This window comes from Misgurnus anguillicaudatus, chromosome 15, assembly GCF_027580225.2.
Source record: "Misgurnus anguillicaudatus chromosome 15, ASM2758022v2, whole genome shotgun sequence".
In the NCBI taxonomy this organism is placed as follows: domain Eukaryota; kingdom Metazoa; phylum Chordata; class Actinopteri; order Cypriniformes; family Cobitidae; genus Misgurnus; species Misgurnus anguillicaudatus.
In genome coordinates this window covers 5,876,568-5,895,219 of record NC_073351.2, presented here as the reverse complement: position 1 = coordinate 5,895,219, position 18,652 = coordinate 5,876,568, and the positions used below count along the sequence as shown (strand labels likewise).

Below are 18,652 nucleotides of genomic sequence, written 5' to 3'. Positions count from 1 at the left end.
GTCTGTGTCCACGAACCTTTAGCTGGATGTGACAACTACTGTACAGTCACCTGTAGTTTTGCTTACAAAGACCAGCTCCCAAATCGCTTAATAACCCAACTGCCTCATAAATCCACCATTAAACACCAACCACACACACACAAGCCGGCACCAACACTTTAAAGACCAGTTGTAGGAGCGGAGACATTCGGAGGGTCTCTCACACATGCACAGCTGAATCAAAAGCATGGTAGGATACTATAGACTTACGGTCTCATGGATTTCAGCAGGATACGCGTGTATGGATAGAGTAGAGAAAGCAGACTCCACACGCTGGACTGTCATACATTCACACTAAGAGAGAGAGAGAGAGAGATGATGTTGTTCTCTCTTAAGACACACACACACACAAACACAGCTGCGAGGCGGAGACACACACACACACACACACTTGTACATTAAACTCTTGGGAGTTGAGCTCAGCGCACACACACTGTAAATCCGACTGCAGCAGTGGTTCTGATAAAGCCAGGTTCTGGAAACGGGTTCGGGATGACAGCCAGAGGGGAAGTTGTGTGGTAGCGTTTGATAAGAAGGCTCAGCTGTGACAGACAAAAGGACATAATGCGAGACTAATTGATCAGTTGCTTCGTCCACACTTTATTTGTTCCCCGAAATATCACGTGTGCACAGAGGGATACGAATCGATACGGTGTGCCGATATATATCGAAGCGGTTAACTGGCGAAGACTCCCCAGAGTCGTGCATTATCATACAATTGATCTATTTCGGTCCCATTGGGAACATGTTAAGGAGTTTAAAATAGTGTCACTTTTAACATCAGAGAATTTGAATGTGAACTGAATGAGTCCAGGTATGAAATGATCATTCAGACTTTGCCATACAGAGAGGTTTGAGAGACAGAGAGAATAAAAGCGGGGTTCTGGAGGTTTATCTTCATTGTCTTCGGGCTGTTCTTGAACTGTGAAACGCAATAAGCTCAAGCTGGCAGTTTGGAGACAATCAGACACTCAGTCGATACCATGGGCACAGGCAGGCGACCAGACAGCCCTGAGGGTGCAGTCTCTGCTAAATGCACACCAACACACAATCTTGCGCTGCCATCCCATCCCCCTTTTGCCTACTGGCTCTCTCGGGGACACAAACCCAAGATAAGTCGTCCAGAAAGGTCATTAAGGGTCAGCATGCAGCAGAAATCATTTGGCACTGCGAAATGGGTCAGTAGGAGACACTGGCCTGTTTGGTCGCCTCAGGGCCCAAATGAGATGATGCGACATAAACAAGTTTGAAACATTAATGCATTCCACAGGTCTGCAAAACAACCACCGATTTTCACATTTCCAGACATATAGATGCAAGTAAACTCCAAAAAGCACACACACATGCTCGAAACATACTTTACGGTAGTATGCAAATGTAAGACTGCTGTAAACATCGATCAATTTGTTCTCCAAACCCACTTGTCCTCCAAGGTCGCAGGAGGGCTGGAGCCGATTCCAGCATCTTCAGCCACATGCAGGGTCACCCTGGATAGATGGCCAGTCTCTCCATTTTAGTTTAAAGACAAATTTTTGTCTAATAAAATGTAAAATTAGATGTAAATGTCCCTTACTGCAGTGCCACCAAACATCAACAAAGTTGCTTACTTGCATAGAGTATGTCTTTATCACACACATACTGCCTTAAATTCTTTACATTGTAAGCTTGTATGTAGAATTTAAATGGTTCAGTTATCCACATCGTGGACGAAGAAATGTTTCCACTAGGTGCATAAATCTCACCAACATTCGAGTGCACACACTACCTGTATGCGACCAGCAATGTCAGGCTTCAGTTCATGTTGCAGCTGTCAGAAGTAACCTTACAACACTGATATGACAATTTATACATGTGACGTGTTGACATGATGCATTGTGGGCCATATCAGCTGCAAACATACAAAATCTGTTCAACACTTTCACATCTAATACTGTAGTACAAGAAGCTTAACAACGGGTGAATCCTGAACCAGGGGAGTCCAATCCAGCTCCTGGAGGGCCGAGAGTTTTTCTCCAACTCTAATCAGACACACCACCTGCAAATGTCAAGTAATCCTGACTGTGATTAGCTGCTTCAGATGTGTCTGATTAGGGTTAGACAAGGACAGCGACCCTCCAGGAGGACAGGACTGGACAGCCAACACTATCAGAAATGAACGGTGAACATTGGTTAATGTGGTGTTCTGTCGATGTAAAACTAGGTTCCCAGCTTAATATGCAGAGACAACTAGCAATTAAATAGTAAAAGTAATTAGTGATTTTATCATTCATCATTAGCTAGGTTTCCATCCAACGTTGCCAACCTGATCTCACGAGGTTCCGTGGCATGGTCACGGAGTTTTGTGCTCATTTTTCCGTGGCGTTCTCACGGATCTTCGCATTTTTCCGTGGCCCTGCTGCGGACTGTCTTTTTCCGTGGCATTCTCACGGATTGGTTACTCAACTGTTTTGTCCTATTTTCTTACCATTTTCGCTTCGGTTTATGGTTAGATTTACATGAAATGACATCCCTATCCAAACCCAACTCTAACCCCAACGCCAGGCAACAATTGTTTAAAGTTTAGAAAATATAAAAGAATAAATCAGAAAAAATAGTATAAACCAATATTTAAAGTGACATACTAACGCAAACACCAAATCTAACCCTAAACCGAAGCGGAAACGGCTTGAAAATAGGAAAAAGCAGTCTAGCAACCAATCCGTGAGAATGCCACGGAAAAAGACAGTCCATAGAAGGGCCACAGAAAAATGCGGAGATCCGTGAGAATGCCACGGAAAAATGAGCACAAAATTCCGTGACTATCCCACGGAACTTTGTGAGATCATGTTGAACGTTGCATATAATACTTATGCGCATGTATTGGAATATCACATAAAACGTTTGCAAATAAGCAGCGTTTCCATCCAGTTAGTTGAAGACAACAAAATCGTCACTTTCTCAATTGAGTGTATATTCTTTATGCATATTTTTTTTAAGTGTGCATCTTTACTGGGATTTTCACACTACATAACACACTACACATTAAAGGATTAGTGAATTTACTCACCACCATGTCATCCAAAATGTCTTTCTTTGTTCAGTCGAGAAGAAATTATGTTTTTTGAGGAAAACATTCCAGGATTTTTCTCATTTTAATGGACCCCAACACTTAACAGTTTTAATGCAGTTTACAATTGCAGTTTCAACAGAGTTTCAAAGGACTCTAAACAATCCCAAACGAGACATAAGGGTCTTATTTAGCAAAACTATTGTCATTTTTGACAATAAAAAAAAAATGCACTTTAAAACACAACTTCTCGTCTATCTCTGGTCCTGTGACGCGCCAGCCCAACCACACGTAATTGCGCAATGCCGTGGTAAGGTCACGTGTTACATATATAAACCGTACATTTGCAGACCATTTTAAATAGTAAACTGACACAAAGACATTAATTATTATCATTCGACATTCAACAACGTTGGAACGGTCCTCTTTCTCCACACTTGTAAACACTGGGGCGTAGTTTCGCATACGTCATCCGTGACCTCTTGATGTGATGACGTATTGCGTGAGGTCACGCTGGCTCGTCACATGACCGGAGATAGATGAGAACTTGTGGTTTAAAAGTGCATATTTTTTCTTTTTTTTCGCTAGATAAGAACCTTATGCCTCGTTTGGGATTGTTTAGAGTCCTTGAAACCCCGTTGAAACTGTAATTTTAAAATGCATTAAAACTGTTACATGTTGGGGTCCATTAAAGTCCATTAAAATGAGAAAAATCCTGTGATGTTTTCCTCAAAAAACATAATTTCTTCTCGACTGAACAAAGAAAGACATCAACATTTTGGATGACATGGTGGTGAGGAAATTATCTGGATTGTCTTTTTAAAGGCGCAAAAGAGGATGTTTCCGCCGACTGAGAATCCAAAGACTGTTACCGAGTTTTTTAAATAAGCGCATGCGTAAGAACAGCCTCCCTCCTTCACAGTTCATTTCTAGGGAACGCCTTCCAAAACTCGTGCACGAGTATTTGAACACGAGTGTTTATTTACCACCGGCATATGCAGTGCATTCATTATGTGAAATGATATGATAATAAACACATAAGATGTAAAGTTAGATCAGTCGACGCTACTCCCATTTCAACTAGCATTTAGCAGACTGGTCACTGCCTTACAACTACAGTACAAGAACAACATCGATATACCTGAATAACAGTACAACAATAATTACTTCACAAAGAAAGAATAATCATTGTTACCTGTCGAGGAGAATTTTTGAGAACTGCACGTCTGTCTTGACACCTCTCTGTTCCTTCATTGCTCTCCAGCGTTGAAATGTTTCTCCAATAACGACTCTGGTTAGATTACGTTATTCTGACAATTTTCTCCTCTTCTCAGCGACTTAAAAAGTCTTTTTTTTACATCCTCCTTCAGGTTTCTTCTCTTCCATGGTGCAAATTTGAGGAAGAAAGCGGGAGGGACAATGAAAACAAACCGAAACTAAAGACTGAGTTTCATGCGCTATGCGCATGCGTCACTCGTGTAAAGTTACTGGAGCATGCACATCTCTTACAAGGAACGTAATGGCAGTGATTGACAAGCCAGATGGCCAATCATTGACGCGATGATTGCGTCAACGATTGGCTGATGTTTTTAAGGCCCTACCTTATGCACAGATGACGTATATTAATTTTATTACTTTCAGTGCACCTAATAAATATTCTTTTATCATTTAGTAAAGACAGTTTCAAGTAATATTGCAAAAATGTATTAAACAAACATCCTCTTTTCCACCTTTAAGAAAATGGACTAATCCTTTAACCACACATACATGTACTGTACATTACACACTGCACACAGAGTGTATTTCAATCCATTCTTCTTACACAAGTTTAATTGTTTAATTAACGGTTGCCTCAAGGCTTTATTAACGCAGTATGTATAAAGTGTGTGTGAATAAGGGCACTTGGGTGGTACAGAGTATAATGGTTAAAGATCTGTACTGGTAAAGCAAGAATGGCAGATTTTTTCTCAGGCATGGGTGGCTTAAAGGTGTAGAATGTAAAATTGTATTAGATGAATAATAAGAGTTCTTTACATGGTAATTACATATCATGAGCCTCAAACAAAGTCCTTCTTATGTTAATGCAACAGACAGCTGGAAAACAGGCCAATCTCAGCATTTCACCGACTGTGACGTTACAGTCGTGCCCTTATGAAAATTAACCATGTGTTTTCAACAATTAAAAAAAACATGGTTACTGTAGTAAAACAATGGTTTTGCTAATAAAAATCAATACACACAAAAAAACATGGTTACTACATTTTTATAACAATACATCAAATTACACATTAAATTAATTTCAATGTTGTTGCAATGTTAAGTTGTAACAACATTGAAATTAAGACTGCTAAGTTAGCGCTATATGCTAGCATTTAGCCTGAAGTTCTACTATTGACGTTACAGTTACGTTTTGAAGGTCCATACTGAAACAATTGATTATTCCTCAAAATTTGTATCTTCTACTGATAGAGGTTCAAATAAGATCTGTTTACACACACACACAGAGCTACTGAAGGAGCTGCTCTAAGAAACAGCCAATCAGAGCAGAGCTTAACATTATTATTCATGACCCTTTCAAATAAGGTAATAATAGACCATTTTTTTCTTAACGCAAATCCTAGGGTTGTAAATGGACATTTCTGAACAATTTAACAGATTGTATCAATGCATTCTTTGGCACCTTTAAATCCTCAGTCCATCACTGAAGAAAATGACAACTTCATTAAGATTTTATTGCATTGTAACATTATTTTCAAAGCGTTTAAGGACATTAACCCCCAGTATTACAGTGAAGAGAATGAGATTTTTGCACATCACTGTAATGAGTATTTGGGTGGAAATGTGGTAATAATGTCGTATGCAATAATGACATAATGCAAAAATGGCAATGGTTTTAACAATAAGCCTAGTTTTATATGCAGAATATATTTATTTATTTTACATTTCTATATTAATTTTATTCTTTGTGGCAACAATACACTACAGCTTTGTTAAAGTTACATACATCCACAGCAAAGTATCATTTTAAACCTTGTAATTTTTAGTCCAGAATTGTTTGAAAAATAGTCCACATTCAGACAACACTAATATTACATTCGCAGTATAGAACTTATGCATTAATGCTAATCTGGAATTCCATAACGGACAGTGCGCAATTTGGGATTCAGGCAATGGATTTCTGTGAGACAGGATGGCTACTTTGTGTATGGTAAAGCATATATGATACAGAATAATGGCACAGAATCTATCATCTGTCAGAGACTGATGGGGTAGACACACAGGGATGGACCATCACTCATTCTGACGCCCCTCCCGAACCCATATTGCATATCAGTCATTTTGAGAATGAACGTTCTGCTCATATAGTTTCAGGAATTCACTTTATCATAAAGCATATGCTTGGAATGCATTCAGGAAGACGAATATCCATAGAATTGCTGCAGGCTTTATATTCACTGATTGAGTTTCGTACTCGTACTTTGCTGCTGTTTATGGCATATAAAAGCAAAACCGTTTGCTTGTTTTCTTCTGCTCTCTGCAAAACAACAAAAAAACAAGACTATAGAAAAATATTTTCCGGTGTAGAAGATAAACCAGAAGCTTCGCTGTTTGTCATCTAGATATATCACGGGAGTTTCTGTGTGTTTTTTTTTTTGTTTGAACGCTTCCAATTGTATTCAGATCCCCTCATGAATATGTAAATGAGCAAGGTCAAATAGACATCAGTGAATCTCCTCCCCCTTTTGTTACCCTGCACGGCACAGGGAGGGGCACTTCCTGCTAATACAGCCATCAAACAGGCGACTGTGTGTGTGTGTGTGCGTGCTACTAAATCATTTCTCTTCTGACAGACACAGTATTTAGCATATGTGATGAATCCATTTTGGCACTCTGGCTGTGTTTTGTGCTTGGCTGGCGTAAAGAGAAAAGAACTGAATAAAAGCCGAAAACAATGGATTCTATGACATTTAAAATCCATGCATAATCTCAATGTCTTTATCAGCATATACACACACTAAAATCTTCATAGTAAAATCTAAGAGCTAACACTCAATGGGTCTGTTTCAAAATCTAATGAGTTCACTGTACACTGCTTCCGTCTAAGACAGTATAATAACTGAATTAAAACACTTTGCCTATGTGTGTCATACATCTAGTGCTCCGCACAAGTGCATGGGAGGGTTCTGATTTTCCAAGTTGCTAAGCTAATGTCTTAATGTTCGGATAACACAAGAAACATATAAATAAACCAAACTATTTTAAGCCATACTTTTTAGAATTAAATGAATTATAAATGCTTAACATTAGCTGCTTCTCATTACAAAGGCTGCATCCTCCGGAGGTATTATTTCGGAAAAGCAACCGTTACGTTTTAAATTTCAGATTAATAATTAAACTGCAGTGATTTCATCCCACAATAATGTTTTTCCTCAATGACTTGTGCAGTTAACGTAAATCTTATGTTAGCCTTCAGCCAGCCTTCGTCTCACTTTGTCCACCATCTTGCCGTGTGTCTCAATCAGCTCCCTTGTTCAGTAGTCAGGGCACTGATCAGGGAGTCCGCCATTTTAAGGGCTGTCTCAATCGCAAAATCCGTTCAGTGCACTGGAACGTTCGTTCCCTAAAAATTCCCACAATGCAACGCAAAAACCAGTGAGCATCGATGGTCCCTATGTTCCCTAACCGGAAATCACGTGACCTTTTCTGAAGCTCGCCAACCGAACATCACGTGATCCAACTCAATAAACTTTATGAAATGTTACAGAACTTTTATAAAGACAAACGTTTGTTTTAGTTGTAAATATAAACACACATTGCTACACAGTAAGGGACCACAATCTACTCAATATTTAAAAGAATAATATTTATTTAAAATTGTAAATATATTTATTACATTTAAAATGTAATTATATGCCTCCAATTTTATGCACAGATATGTAAGAGAATAATGACAGCATTTTTCACAATGTACTATTTTTAAAATTAAGTAGGAGAGATGTTGGTCACATCATAAAAAAAGATTTCAGCTTACTACTCTCACCTGTTACATTTAACTCATTCCCCACCAACCTTTCTTTTTTTTTTTTAAGTTGCCCGCCAACATTTTTCTGATTTTCACAGAAGTTTCACAAAATGCCTTCCAGGACAATTTTCTTTTAAAAATCTATAAACATACAAATATATCAAATGAAGGAACAGACCCTCTGCTTTTAAACAAACAACAAACAAACAAACATGGTTGGAATTGTTTTTTCATTTTTTTCATCTATATTTTTTCTCTGCTTACACACTCTTAAATATGGGTATTTTTTTCTTTGAAATACAAAGTTTTTAGCAAAAAGCTGACATAATTGCATTTTTGTGAAGGAACACTTTTTTCATGCAAATCTTTTCACTTAATTGACGAGATAACTTGGTCAATGGTGGGGAAAGAGTTAAAATGGATCTGATTATTCCTAATCTCTTGTCTGTGACAAAAGGCACTTCTTATAATAATGTATTTCAAGATTTTATAATATGTTAAGACACTATGACGTCCTTACCAATTTATTTTAATTCCACTCATAAAATTGTTTCATACTCAAATTTTATACAGTTTACAAAGAGACATGGTCTTCTAGTATTTTAACTAGCAAAATTAGGAAGTCACTCAAGACATTTTTTCATGTCAAGTTTTGAGATTTGGGTTTATTTTGTTCATACTCATGTCTCATTCATATGTCTTATTTTAGTCTATTGAAAAAATACACAGTTAGATGGTGTTTGTTTTAAGCCTATTACCCTTCATCTGTTTACATATTTAAAAGTTTTTTTCTAAATTAACCAAAACATGCTCATCTGTATATTTAAACATAACATTTCAGAAGAAAAGTCATTAACTGGGAAAGATCTGTGGTGACATGGCTTAGTTATTTTGTTTATCTTAGTCAACTGCTGTCCTTTGTCAGATTTGTCGCATTTTTATTTGTTGACGCCTAATTTGCATGTGGTGATTATGATGACATTAGATACAAATTTTACTGTATCCACCTGTAGTGTCTCTATTATAAATGGACTAGTAGAGTACATTAGCCTGTATGACCATGATATAGGCTTATTGCGTTAGCAAAACTTAAAGGGACACTTCACCGATTTGCATTAAGCTTTGTATCGTTAGAACCCAAGTAATGTTTCTGAATGGTCATGCATCATTCTCTCAGTTTCCACTGAGATGGGAGAAATACAGATTTCAGTGTTACACTTCATTCTTTCAATGATGTAAAAATCGTCATTTTGCATCATTGAAAGAAGAAAATGCTGTATCTTTGTCGAGTGTGAAAGACTACAAACACTCATCCCTCATTTTTCCAAGGTGGGGGCTATGGGTGAGACCCACTCATGCTACAGACCTATTACAGAACAGTGGGTGGGACTTACGAATGTCAGGATCCTGCCGGAGTCTTGTTTGGTATTAATATCTAGTTCAGTATGGCAGGGTTCTGACAGTACAATGTTTTGTGTGGGAAAGCGTGGTCTTAGTATTGTTATATAAAGCCCGGAATACACTGCATGATTTTTGTCCTCTTATAAGATCATTACCTTATCACACTGTGCGACATGTATCGTTTAAACTCGGGTACGAGAGGCATGTAGACTGTACGATGATGACACGAAAGCTTCGGCGGCTGCGTCACACGTTGCGCAACGTCACCAGCATGCGCTTGTGGTAAACAAATACCGGCGCGCAGGTCGTAGCAGCAAACACACTGTGTGGTGATCATGCCGAATTTCTGACACTGCCAGAAAACTACCGTAGGCTATCTTTGGACGCAAGACCGGGAAAACGGCCGTCTTTGAACCTCTCTCACTGTACGACATAGGACCACCGATGGAGAGCCACGATCACAGAAATCGCAACGATAGTTTCACGATGGCAATCTTTCGTCTGGGACAGCCAATTATCGTGCAGTGTATCCCGGCCTTTAGACCACGTTTTTCCCGTGTCTCGTCACTTTTACCCCGCTCCCTTGTCATCCTCTCCTCATTGTTTGATTTGTATCACCTGTTCCCCTCTTGATTTGCTCCCCTATTTAATCCTCTTGTATTCATTGTCCCAGGCTTCAGCCTTGACGTTTGTTTCAAAAACCTGTGAGTACGTTGTCTAAGAAGTCTAGTCTAGTAGTGTTATTGTATTTAGTCAAGTTAATTGTTTAGTGTCTCCCTGTTTAGTGTACTAAAGATCTAGTCTTGTTTAGTGTTCTCTCCCTCTGTTTTAGTCTCCAGTTTATGTTGTTTTGCCCCCTCGTGGGTTTTGTTTTCCTGTTTTGTTAATAAATATCCTGAGTTAACCACTTGTTGTCTGTGTTTGGGTTCACCCCTGTTCACCCCTGTTATCCCCGAGATTCCTGACAACGAAAATATACGAACACAGATGGAAAAAAAATTATCAGCCGCCATCTATATGCTAAGTTAACAGGCGTTGTGGAGCGAGCCAGACTTCATGTTACAATAATAGCGGAAGGTTATTGATATGATATGGAAGGGGGTTATTTCCCAAGCGTGATGCTCTAATCTGCTGTTCATGGCACCTTTATGAGCCACAATACAGCAAAGAACTGAGACAGATGGAGGAACAGAAGCCCGAGGAGTAGGCCAGAGCCTAAAACAATAACGAAACAACACCCCTAACCCCAACGTCACAGGGGCAAAGGCAAATCGTAAAAAAATCATATTAATTTGTATTAATAAGCCACCTCATAAAATAAGTACAAATTACCATGAGATAGCGTTGCAAGCTTCCCCAAATGTTCCCCAAAAAACAGCCTTGACTTTGGCAGTGCACCTACACTACGAGGCCTCAAAATACCACCTATGGAAATCTCACAAAGTTTTGTAACCAAGATGCCACCCCAGTATGGGAAGCCTGCATAGCGGTGATTGATATTCCCCTTATGTGTCTCGTTCTAATAATCTCATCTCTCTGAAGCAGGAAAAGCCGTTTCGCAGGGTGTTCTGTTGCATGAAGATGGGACAGCATTCGGATTCACTTGTTCCCAAGCATTGATCTGAAGGTTTATTCTGCTTTACTGAGCTTTCGTGATCCACCATCCCTTATGCATTTGCATCTCGTGCTTATAAATGCTCTGATAATCGAATGCATGCTGTGAAGCGAATTGAAGGCAGCTGAGGCGATGATAGATGACCCTGTGTCTGCTGAGGGAACAGATCATGTCTGATTATGTCAGATCTGATTAGAGTTTTAATAATGTAGATCCGGGTGATCACAAAGCAGCATCAGGTGCTTGAAGGACATCATGACAAAAGCAATAGTTTTATACTGATTGATGTTCATCTGTTGTAGGGGAAGTTGATCTATTGATAAACGATAAAGCAGTCTGGTTAAAAGGCAAGATTGACCGGAGTGTCCTTCCGAACAACTGCCTAATAAAACAGAGGTCAGGGTAAGGCCATCCACACGCACACACATTTACCAAGACATCTTTATTTCCCTCTGGACACACACAGTCACAGTTTCAAAAATATGATACCCTAGTCCTTGTACCACCCTTCAACCCTAACCCTTTCCTGTCATTTAACGGGGTTGTGGCCATTCAGAATTGATTTGAGAGCACCTTTTAACCTCCACTTCAGTTACTGAATTTGATTTGAGGTTGGATGCCGAATTGTCATTAGAAAGCAATTGTAATAAAATTCAAAGTTTAAATATGAATTACTAATATACATTAGTACAAAAGGAGTATTTTACAGTCATATAGATTCATCGTATTGGACATGCACCCACAAACAAAGCTAGTAAGAGCCAGGGTATTATTTAATATTACTGTAAATGTGTTTCCATACTGCAAAAAATATATTTTTAAATATAATTTTAAATCTATTTCAAAATATTTAAAAAAGGCCAAAAATATATATGTACTGAAATATATTTTGAAGTATGTTTACTATAATTTTTGTTTATATTGAAATATATTTAAAATTATTAATAAAATTATATTTGAAAAAATATATATACACACACACACATATTAAAGCATTTATGTTAGAAAAGGTTAAAATTAAATATATTTTCAACTGCAAAAATATACTTATTATTTATACATTTTATACAAACCTTTTTATTTTGGCCAAGAAAACATATTTTTTGCTGTAGGGGTTGTAAAATTAGAAATTTTGAAATATTTAGCATATTTTTAAAACATATTTTTGGTCACAGAAATGTATTTTTTGCCGTATGGGTTCAGGCAAAGAAAGGGAATTATATACACCTATAGCATTAAGAGTAAATGATGGACTAATTTTTATTTTTGGGTAAAATATTGCGTTAAAGATGACATGAGTATAGAAGACAGCATGATTATAAATGCATTCCCTGTTGATTTAGTAAAGCTCTATTTCAAGGTCAAACTAAAACACTGACAGTGTAAAACAGAAAGAGGGTTTAACCTCAAACATCAGGCCCTTACTTGTTTCTTATCTATTCAAATGACAATGTCATGCATAGGTTAATAAATTCAGTCAGTGTATATTTCGAAATGATATGAAAAATATGCATAAGCTGCCCAATGTTACCTTTGCCTGATTTAAAGAGACACTGGAGATAGGTCTGCATCAGATTATTTCTGTCATGGTTATATCCACACGTGACGGGAGTTGTCGAGCCGTAGGGTCGCAGTGATGGTGTAAATCAGCCGTGTCAGGTGCAGAGGTGAATGTCAATACAAGTCAAGGATGACATAACACAGACGACAGTTCCTCATATGTTTAATTCAGTGGCACACACTCACCCTGTGAACTCTCTGATAAACTGACTGTGTCAAATCAAAACACATGCAAAATAAAAATAGACCAGATGATGATACCGAATCAAATTTGTTTTGTGCATGTGCATGCACATACAGTATGTATGCACGTGTGGGTCTGTGTTGGGGAGTAACTGACTGAAGTCAACATTTCAAAAAATTATCCATCACATTTTGTCATCTTGTGTTCCATTAACAGGTTTGAAACAACTTGATGGTAAATTCATGATAACAAAAGTCAAAAGTTTTTAAGTGAAAAGATCGCAGCGATTAGCAACATGACCCAACTTCAAACGATCCAATCAGTTCTTGATGTACAAATTCAAGTTCAGCCCTACCTTTTTTTTCCAGAAGCAGTTTCACTCGGATATATGTGACCACAGGGAAAATAAGACTACTTCCACTTCATGCCGACTTTAAACACTCTTGGTGATCATACTAACAAATCAAATGTTAATTTGTTTCAATTTTGACAATGAGCATGCACACGGCATTCAGCTCTACATCAGTTGCTGCAAGTAAAGTTGTATATTTATATTTATTTCTGTTGGCGCCGTACATGATGTAACTACAGAAGAGTCAAGTTTTAAATAGGAAAAGTATCAAAACTCTTTGGTTATTTTTTAGCACGATGCTAATGGTCTAATCAGATTCTATAGATTATGCTAAGCTATGCTAAAAGTGGTACCGCCAGACCCGGAGATCAGCTGAATGGATTCCAAAATGGTAAGAATCAAACGTTTAACTCTAGGGGAGCTGGAAAATAAGCATATTTTCAAAAAAAGTGGAGTGTCCCTTTAAAACCTGTTAGCCCTCATTCCATTTTCCGAACCCCCCCACAAAAACTGTCATAGCCAAACTAAAATAAATACAGTTTATGAAGTCTTTGCACTAAAAGCATAAGTTTGGTCTCATTTGAAAGCAGACACTTGGAAGTTTATTAAGAGGTGAACATTAGTTACTGTCATAATGAAAAAAGTTGTTATAGAGAGCTTAAATTATACTTTTTTATAAACTCCACCAAACATGTATGAAATATTGTTATGAAAATCTAAATGAAATTGGCCTTGGAGCAATCTAGAAATGCTCTGCAGATAAAGCCACAGGTCTGACCATGTTCTGTTTTAAATCTGAAGATGATACCTCTAAAACTCTGTATTTTATGAAAGGTTTTTTAAACCCATGTCATGTAAATTTATTTAGAGAAAACAGCAAAAATGCTAAGCTACTGTTTGTTTATTTATATCTCACAACATCCTTTCAGTTTATTGTCCTATTGCTCCGTACAACAGACTCATTAAATAAGCATCCGAATGAGTCATTAACAACTTTTAATCCGGGATATGGCTGTCTAAATATTTATTTTATTATTATTATTAATAATTGCTCATAATTTCTATTTAGTGTTTTATTTCCTCAATTCACTTTCTTTTTATTAAAGTCCTTTCTTACAAAAAGATACAGTCAAAATTATTCCTAGAAACACATATCTCCAGACAGCAGATGTTTACAGAACAGCTAGTACGTTAGCTTAGCATACCATCAAAACACTACAAATAAAAGCATTTATAATAAAACTCACATTATAACATCAAAAGTCGAGTGCTTAAACAATCATGCGTGATCTGATGTGGCTTTGGATCATAAAATAAGACCAAAAATAAACAATTTTATGTTATTTATGCTGTTAGCTTTGCTCGATTAGCATAGCATTATAATATACAGTACTGTTATGAAAATAACAGACATAGCGTTAAAAATACAGACAAACCATATATAATCTTAATCGTGTTTATTGTCTCCATGGTTTTAAAACATCAAAACATCTTTATTTACATGTTATTATAAAAACAGCGATCGCTCGTTGCAGGTCACTGTTCAAGTTCACGTCTGACTGACAGCTGCTGCTGAGCTGCCTCTGACGTCTTATTCTTTCTATGAAAGTTTCATACGAGACTTTCAGACTTTAGCGCCCTCCGGCTTCACGTATGAATGAAACAAACTGAGTGTAAATGACTGCAGACTCCAGCTTGCTCATATCGCCATGTTTGGAATAAAAATGGGTGAAATATTACCCCCACTGCAGAAATTTGAAGTAAACATATAAAATTGAAGTAATATTTCTCCAAATATGCATACTTTGAATTAAAAGCCCCGATAGATGTTGTTTTATCGAGTGCTTTCATGACAATCACGGAGGAGTATTTTTATCAATGAGTGCGGCTGAGGGTTATATTTCAAATTAAAGGTATGTACCGTTTTTCATTTTCATAACGCCTGACAAAAATGAAGAAATTACTGTTACTAGGATTCTCAGATTAAAATAAAGGTCAAAAACTAAATCTTAAATCAAAACACTTTTTAATGATGTATAGTTGTTTAATGTAAGTACATTTAAACTAACATTAATTTAAATTATGTAAATAAATAGCTCTTCAGTACATCCACGCCCTCGCGCAGGTTATCATTAAGCCAGGACTAGGCCTTAGTTAGGAAATATAACTAGTTTTAACAAACCTGTCTTACTAAAAACATTACTTGTGTGCATTTTGAGGCAAAACACAGGGCACTGATGTTTTTTAAGATATGTCAGTGCAAGTTGTTTTCAGTTTGGACCGCTCTTACATTTATTTTAGTCTAGGACTAGTCTTATCCCTGTCCGGGAAACCACCCATAAGAGATTAAAGTGTTTACTTTTATTTGGAACCCTTTATTTGGAAGAGATTGCATCTCTTCCTGCAAAAAAATACAGTTTGTAATTCATTGACAATATAGCGGTTTAGCTAAGTAGCTATGTAGCATGACATAATGCTTATCTGGTGTTTTTATGTCTTTTGTATAGTGCATTCAGCTATAACAAAGCGAGCTGATGCATAGATGAGCTGCATGCTTCTCTACAGTCTCCACACTTTGATTCGTTTTAGCAAACTGGTTTATATTAACACACCTTTATGACAATATTCAATATACAGTATAGATATTCATGCATTTGATCCAAATGCAAATCACGACACATTTAATGGCCGCATTAAATGCATTAAGGCATGGGTCTTCAACCGGGGGTCCGCGACGGAACTGCAGGGGGTCCTAGCTATTTTTTGCTAAAAACGTAAAATATATGTACAAAAAACTTTACATGTCCCCTTTAAGTTGTGCAGGTGCGTGGCCGCGAAGGCGCGCGTTCAGTTTAGCAAGCGGACCAAAATAAAATATCTGAAGATTATAAATGTCCACTCAGGAAGCAGCAGTAGCGACAGAAAAGGCATCATAAAACAGGTAAACAGGCATGTGTGTCTTTCTTTCAGAAAGTTATTTTAGAATCAGTGCGACATTGTCTCATCTAAGTTATATTTCTGAACTTAGACGGCTGTTTCACGCGGTTCAGATTTAAAGCGCTAACTCAACAGGCAAATGGCGTCTGCATTATTAACTTTGACAAAACTATCGCTCGCATTTAAAAATTTATGAAACGCGCACCGTGATGGTGCTTTGTGCAAGATTCATAGTCAGGTTGAAATCCGCCTTTCAAAAAGTTGCCCCAAAGAGATTCGCGCGGACTCGATGCATGTTTTCTCCTGAGTCTGATATATGAAGCTATGCAGAAAATAAACCTGCGTTACTCAAACTCATGACAATGACGATACACCCTATCCCCACCAGAATAGAGAGTCTCTTTGTGTCATTCACCATGATCAGTCATCTTTATAAACTGAAAGCCCAGGTTCAGGTAAATTCACGGTAAAATGAAAATCTATTACACTGCAAATACCTTTATATTATATTATATTCATATTATTAATATTATTATTAATATTATTATTCATATTATTATATTCATATACAAACTAAATCTTCTTTAACAAAAAATTATGCATGTACAACAACAGCATAATAGTGCCAATGTACTGTCTTAAGGGGATCGCACACCGGCTGCACAGCTCAGCGCCGTGTCGCGCCTAGGAGAACTCGGAGGTATTGTAAACCGGAAGTGCACATTAAATAGCGCGAGCTTCGTCAGATAGCGTCTACTTCAAAATGTAAAATATACGTTAGCAGCCAATGTTAATCATTAATGATGTGGGACACATATGATGTTATTTAATGTTAAACTATGTGAGTGGCGCTGTGGCGCGACAGGGATTTGAACAACTTCCTGAGTCACAGCTGGGTGGCGCGGACAGGCGCCACCTGTCGGCGCCGGTGTGCGTACACTCATAGAAAACAATGTGTAAAATTTTTTTAGAACGGCCCGGCGCTGCGCGGCGCTGAGCTGCGCGGCCGGTGTGCGATCCCCTTAAGACAGTACATTGGCACTATTATGCTGTTGTTGTACATGCATAATTTTTTGTTAATATAGTATGGCTGTGTGACAATATGGTTTGTTTCTATTTGAAGAGTTTCGTTGCAAAACGAGATAACCACCGTTTTTTTAATCGGTTTTTGGTTGTGCATTCCAATTAATATCAATTCAACAGCAGTTGCTTTGTTTTGATTTAAACCTTCATAACTTAAAAAATACAGTTAAGTAGCACCATAAAACAAAATAATAACATGATAACAAAAATTTAAAAAAATGGATTTATCTCGTTTTGCAACGAAACTCTTCATTTATAAAACATTTCCAGTCCTTGATTCTGATTGGTCAATAGTTGTACTTTACTCCACTTTGCTTTGTGCCTAATACGAAAAGGCAGCCTCTCGTACCTTACTGATTACTTAAATATCAGTTTTACACATTTAGGATCAGGGGGTCCCTGCTCCATGCCTCTCTCATCTAAGGGGTCCCCGACCCAAAAAACGTTGAAGACCCCTGCATTAAGGCCATTCCACCGAATGATTTTATCTAACACAAAATCTAATAACACACACATTTTACAGTATCATAACATATAAAGAGTTTGGTTCCAAAACGCAATAAATATTTTCTGTTTCAAACTTTCACATAGCATCTTTAGGTAAATAAATCCATGAGAAGTTTTTTTTTCAAAATGCTATAAATCTATTGAATCAAAAGCCGTTTCTCAATGTCAAGGAAGGATCCTCGGAAGCCAGAATTTCGAGGATGCTACGTCATCGACGTCCGTCGAAGGACTGTTCCAATGTTGAGGATCCTCGAAATTTCAGCCAAGGACTGAGTCCTTCGTTCGAGAAATATCCCTTATACAGGAAAGGATGCATATTTGTATCCTTCGCGCGCAGCACCGAAAGCACACCTTTCAATCACGCAATGACGTAATGACGTGCACTTGCTAGCCTGTTCCATTTAACGTGTTCTCGAATGCTTAAAAGGAGCCTTGCCTAGCATCTGAAGGAAGTGACTTGTAAGGACTAGTCCTGCCAAGGAAGTATTCTTGACATTGAGAAAAGGCTAATATATAAATGTGCATTAATCTTTGCCGTGTTATATTTATTTAGTTGACTAGTGGTATACACTGACAAAAAAATAAACACTGATGACATTAATCAAAACACTACTTTGTCAAACTAAGAACACTGTCATTGCTGCTGTTATACTTGGGATGTCGTCGCTCAGCGATCAGCTGTAAAATGTTTTGGTCCTGCTCGATTTTCGTTGGCTTCACGTAAAATAATGGAACGTTTTTCATAAGATCTTCTAGGGTTAATGTGAGAAGCTTGATGCTTTTGGGAGAACAAGCAACTGGCATTTTTCGTCTCCCGAGTGCCTCTCGCGTAAATTATTAGATGTTGATGACGTTTCTTTCCTGTCACAGAAAACCATCACAGGTTTATCAATGCAATTAAAGTA

At 37.6% G+C, this 18,652-nt stretch overlaps 1 protein-coding gene across 1 annotated transcript in view; it reads right to left on the bottom strand.

Moving 5' to 3' along the window:
- The window catches only part of sema6d (semaphorin 6D), a 156,629-nt gene extending 156,363 nt beyond the window's left edge, over window positions 1-266 (bottom strand). The window contains exon 1 of the mRNA XM_055173434.2: window positions 250-266. The gene's annotated coding sequence lies outside the window, so the exon portion shown is untranslated. The remainder of the gene's footprint in view (window positions 1-249) is intronic.
- Window positions 267-18,652: the final 18,386 nt, after the last annotated feature.